This window comes from Balaenoptera musculus, chromosome 15 (genome assembly GCF_009873245.2).
Source record: "Balaenoptera musculus isolate JJ_BM4_2016_0621 chromosome 15, mBalMus1.pri.v3, whole genome shotgun sequence".
NCBI classification, from domain to species: Eukaryota; Metazoa; Chordata; class Mammalia; order Artiodactyla; family Balaenopteridae; genus Balaenoptera; species Balaenoptera musculus.
Window position 1 is genome coordinate 67674398 of NC_045799.1, and position 6000 is coordinate 67680397.

A 6000-nucleotide genomic window follows, 5' to 3' on the forward strand; every position below is an offset into this window, starting at 1 on the left:
GGAGGGCCTGGGGGATCCCTCAGACTCCACTTGCTGTTCTGGTGGGTGAGGGAGCAAACTGCCCCCACTTTTTCTCAGCATGAAATCTTCAGGATCCCACCGAGCTTAGGAGGTTGGAGACCTTTGTCAGGCAGGAGGGCGGGGCATCCGTCTGGCTGTTGTGGTGTAAACTGTCTGAACCTGACCCTCTTGATATCGACTCTGACAGAGTTGCCTATGGATTTGTTCTGGGGGCGGGGGGCTCTGATGACACCGGTGGGGAGCCCTGTGCTGTCATCAGCAGTTGCCAGATGCAGTGATTTGTGTACCACCCTCGTCATTGTTGCCATACGGTCTCTACGAGCTGTGCCATTATTTACTTATTATTTGTCTATGAATCGACTTGTTTTAAAATGTATGTATTTGAGCTTATAAAGGAACTAAATAGCACTCTTGTAAATTAGAAACTGCCGTAAACAAAATACGTACAAAGAAACAAACAGACAAACAAATGTCAAAAAGAGAGATTAGCAAGTGTTAAAGAGTTGTAAAGACAAACCTACGGGAAACACAGCTCCTCTGTGGTAATCTGAAGGATGGAGAAAGAATCACCTTTTCATTGTGTGATTTGGGGTTATTTAGAGCTGTGGGGTTACCTCTGAAAATCATCTTGGGTACATGAACGCTGTGTTTCCTACACTTCGGGATCCACTGGCTGGGGGAACTGGAAGGCAGTAGTCCTGGGTCCAGGGACCATTTTGGAGGCAGCCGTCGGTGGGCTGGGCATCTCGCTTCTCGGGCCGGCTGCTGGTCAGCTCGGGTTTGGTGGAGGTTGGGCACTGAAATGGAACCCACTCAGCAGGTCAGGTCCAGGGACAAGTAGCAAGGCGTTACAACAGACGGCTTATTACAGAGCTGGAAATGTTAAGAGCAACAGCCCTTTGCTGGCATTTGTGTCCAGACCTGGTAAGACTGTGAGCTTGGAAACGGGGCCTGTGAACTTGCCTACCTGCTGGGCTCAGATGGCAAAGGTCGTCAAGGGAGGGGCTGAAGGCCTGGTGCTTGGGATCCTCACTTGAGAGGCGCTTCCCAGAGAGGTGTGGGACAGGCACTGGCACTGCCCCCACTTGTTCCACCAGGGCTGCTGCGAAGGTCTTTCGCTAACCTGGGGTTTTCTGGAAGAACCCATCTGCATATCCTGGAAATAAGATGGGAATTCCAGAAGCCCCTTTCCTTGCCAAGGTGACTGAACCTGAGACAGTGTGTGTAGGAGCCCTGGGGAGTAGCACTTAAGAAGTAATGTTGTATAAACCTAATTATGGCTAATCAGGAAACTAAGAATTCTGAACTTGACTCTCAAATACAATAGAAGGAAGCTATGGGTTGTCCTCTGCCCCACCCAGCCAACACCAATAAAACTCTCTTGATGTTTACGAGGCATTATATAGACTTGATTCTTGGTTATAGAGCTACCCTGAGAATCAGTGTGGTTCCATAAAAATAAGTTGAGTTTTGGAGTTCTATTAAGCCTGAGATTGAACCTGGACCCTTTTAATTACTCACTGAACGACCTTGGGTAAGGAACTTTACCCTTCAATGCGTCAGCCTCCAACATCCATGAAAGAGACAGATAACAGCAGTACCTCGTAGAGTTATTATGTCTTGTCCTTCCCCTATGTCACCCCGCCCCCCAACCTGCTTTACTTCAGCTGAGGCCCCTTGGTCCCACCTGTAAACCAGGACTCTGGTCTGTATCAGTCAGGAATCTTTCTGTTGTAACCGGCTTATGAAAGAATAAGAGTTTGTTGGTTCATATAACTGAACGGAAAGTCCAAAGGTAGACCTGGCAAAGGACAGTCCCAAAGGCTCATTGATGTCATCAGAAATCCATCTTTTCACTCTGCACTCTGCTTTCCTCTGCGTTGGTTTCATTCCCCAGCAGCAATCCCAATGAAAAGGGAGTCTCTCTTTCCCAATAGCTTTGCCAAAAGACACAGAAGTGAACCTCAGCTTAAAGAAGTAAACCTCGCTATAGCTGGGTGGATGTACCACTCTGATTGGCCAGACTGGTCACATGCTCACCCCAGGAGCTGGAGATTGCAATCTCACTTGTACCAAATGCTGCATAAAATGTGAGTGTGTGTGTGTGTGTGTGTGAGTGTGTGTGTGTGTGGTATCGCTTCCTTAAAAGAAAATCAGAATGCTGTTGCCAGAAGAAAAAGGCTGCATGCTGGTTCTGGGAAGGCAAAATCAACAGATAACTGTATACTAGTTAAGTGTTTTGTTTTGTTTTTGTTTTTGGCTACAAATAACAGAATTACCAACTAACAGTGCCTTCACAATTGAGACAATTGTCTCACATTATAAGATGTTTTTGGTGGTAGGCAATCCTAGAGATGCTGAGTGGCTCAACAATTTTATTAAAGATCCAAGATCTTGTTAACCCTCCATTCCTCAGCATATTGGCTTTTAATTCTCAGGTTTGTTGACTCATGGTTACAAGATGGCTGCTGTGGCTCTAGCCATCACACCCTCACAGGAATAGTGTCTAGAACAGGTGGGTGGCCAGGGCAGCTAAAGATAACTCCTTTTGTGTCTGTCTATTTTGATCGCTGAGGAAAATATTTCCCAAAAGTATATCCCACTCATAGATTGCCCTTTACTTGTCATTGGTCAGAACAAGAACACTTCTAGCTGTAAGGGAGGCTGGGAAAATGAATATCTGACATCTTCAGACTTCATCATGGGAAATGGGCTTTCCCAATAATGATGAAAGGGGAGAGAAATAACAGCTGTGTAGTATATTATTCTAAGTGTGACTGTGATAGTGGACAACACCTAACTCTTGATGGCTTAAGACAGCAAGAGTTTATTCCTTGCTTACACTGTATGTTGTTAGCTGTGGGTCAGCTGCCCTCTGCTCCACATGCCTTCATGCTGCAGGACCCAGGCTGAAGGAGCAGCCCCTGTCAGGGACATGCCGCATGGCAGAGGGACAGCAAAAGAGCTGCAGGAAACGTGGCTAAGTTTCTGTGCAGACCTGCCATATGCCTTGTCTACTTGGATATCATTGGCCAAAGCAAGTCACAGTCTAACTTGAAGTCAACAGAGCAGGAAAGTCTACTCCTCCCATAGGGAGTCATGATATTCTATCATATGGTGTTCTGTTGCTGTGTAGCAAATCACCCGAAAACTTAGCTTAAAACAACCACCATTTTATTATACCTGATGATTTTGTGGTTCAGGGATTCGGGCAGGGCTCAGCTGGGCAATGCTTCTGCAGCACATGGTGTTGACTGAGGCCACTCTGGTATTCAGCTGGCACACGGGCTGGTCTGGAGGGTCCAACTGGCTTTACTCACAGGTGTGTCACCTTGGTAGGGATGCTTTGAAGTCGGGGCTCTCTGGCATGGCAATGTGAAGGTTGTGGACTTCCTCCATGGCTTGAGAGACAGTGTCCTAAGAGACAGGAAGTGGAAAAGCCCAGGCCGGGAAACTGGCCCAACATCACTTCTGCCATAATGGGTCAGGACAAACCAGTCACAGAGCCCACAAGAGGAGGGGAGACAGATTCTCTTTCTGGAGGGGAGGAGTATGAAAGAATTTATGGCCGTCTTTTACTTGCCACACATGGATATAGGAACAGATGCATAACCTTACAGGGAAGAGAAGTAGACATTTAAAAAAAAAAAAATTTTAAGATGGGTCTTACCTTACCAGTTAGCATTTATCATGAAATAAAAATTATCAAAACACTGTTATGTTAAATAGTTAATATTTATCATGAAACTGAAATAATTAAAACAAAGTTGTTAAATACTTAACACACGTGATGTTTATTATATTTGTGTATGCTTAACTATATGTTAGTTAATATTTATTATGAAACCAAAATAATTAAAACAGTTGGGCTATTGCTACAGAAAGATCGATGGGACAAAAAAAGAAAGGACAGCTATACACACGCACGCACACACATACACACACACACACATAGTTTATACAGTATGATAAAACATTATACATTTATATATTAGACCCCCCAAATCAGATCACAAAATAAAACGTCATGGTTTAAAAAAGGATATAATTGAATATTAATGTAATCTTGAGTGGCCAAGGCTTTTCTAAGAATAACCAAGGAAACTATTAATAGTATTAAATATATAAAAAATTCTGTATATCAAAAAAAACATGAAAAAAGTTAAAGACAAAGGGCAAACAGAAGGATCATTTGCGTTATACATATCAGACAAGGGGTCAAAATCTTTTACATATAAATAGCTCTTTCAAATCCTTTAAAAAGAATGAATATCATATGGGCAAGGATATGAACAAGAAATTTTTTTAAAGAAATACAAATGTCCAAAGTCATATAAAAATGTTCAGCCTCAATGTTGATTAAAGTCTAATTAAAACCCTAATTCTTCTGAGGATCACTCTGGTTTTATAAATCAAAAGCCTCAAAACTGGCCCTATGCTTTGACCCAGAACTCTCATTCCTGGGAATTAATCCTAAGTAAATACTTACGGATGAGCAAAGAGATTGACCTGCTAGATTATTCACCTGAGTATTGTTTATAACAACGTGAAAAACCGGAGTCAATTAACTGTGTGACTGTGGGCGGGGCAGCCTCTGGGTTGCCCCTTCAAGAATGAACTTGTCCTTCACTGCAGGGAGTGCTGCAGGAGGCGGATTCCGCCTCTGACCTGTTCGGGACCCGCCGTGCTCTCACACAGAGGCCACGTTCTTCTGAGGCAGCCCTGGCTGAGGACTGAGCAAGGTGCAAGAGCCTGGCGAGTTTTGCTCATCCACGGGACTCCTCTAGCAGGAAACTGTGCTCCAGAGCTCCCTGCTGACCTGGCGGAACCTGTGCCAAGTCTGCATTGCGATCTGAGGCTCTCTCTGGCCAATCCTGCTTCTTCATTGTTTTATCTTCCCAGGTGTTACTCCCAACTGCGCTCCTAAGTCCGTCTCAGTGTCTCCTTCCCAGAGAACCCAATGAACAGAGACAGGATTCAGTTAGAGTTTGGTCAGAGAAGCAGAACCACTAAGGGTGGAAGGGACTAAGGAACTTAGTATAGAGATTAGACCCTGCACATCTGCGGGAACAGGTCATCAGTGGTCCAGTAGTCAGTATGTAAGGGGGTGGCTTTTCTGAATTCTGGTGTTCGGTCTGATGTCGACAGTTGGGAAGGAAAAACATACATGAAGTCGGGGAATACAAAGATGAACAGGAGCCGGTGAGGACAGAGTGGAACCTGTTACCACCCGCAGCCTTGATGATGTGGGTAACTGGCAGGAGAAGCTGGCACCCATCACATGCATCTCCCAGGATTTGGAGAAGCCAGAGGAGACCCAGAGTTGCTGGAGGAGCCGCAGGCCTGGCTGCGGCCCCACACGGACAAGGTGAAAGAGCAGATCAGCCGCAACGTGTGTGAGTGGCAACAGTGCCATACGCTGACCTTCAGAGCATAAAGACACCTCCTTCACTTCTGCCTGCCCAATCTTGCATACGTTTTTCTCATGGCCAACTGTAACCCAGACTATAGGGAAGGGAACTCTTGGAAATGTAGTTCCAGCTTAGCTAAACTGAAGAAGAATGAAGCCACTATAATGGGACTGGTTAAAAATAATACATATTCATAAAATGAGGTGGTATTTATCTATTTAAAATGGTGCTATAGGGGCTTCCCTGGTGACGCAGTGGTTAAGAATCTGCCTGCCAATGCAGGGGACACGGGTTCGAACCCTGGTCTGGGAAGATCCCACATGCCGCGGAGCAACTAAGCCCGTGAGCCACAACTACTGAGCCTGCGCGTCTGGAGCCTGTGCTCCGCAACAAGAGAGGCCAGACAGTGAGAGGCCCGCGCACCGCGATGAAGAGTGGCCCCCGCTCACCACAACTAGAGAAAGCCCTCGCACAGAAACGAAGACCCAACACAGCCAAAAATAAATAAATAAATAAATAAATATATTTTTAAAAATAAAATAAAATAAAATGGTGCTATAAGGAATTC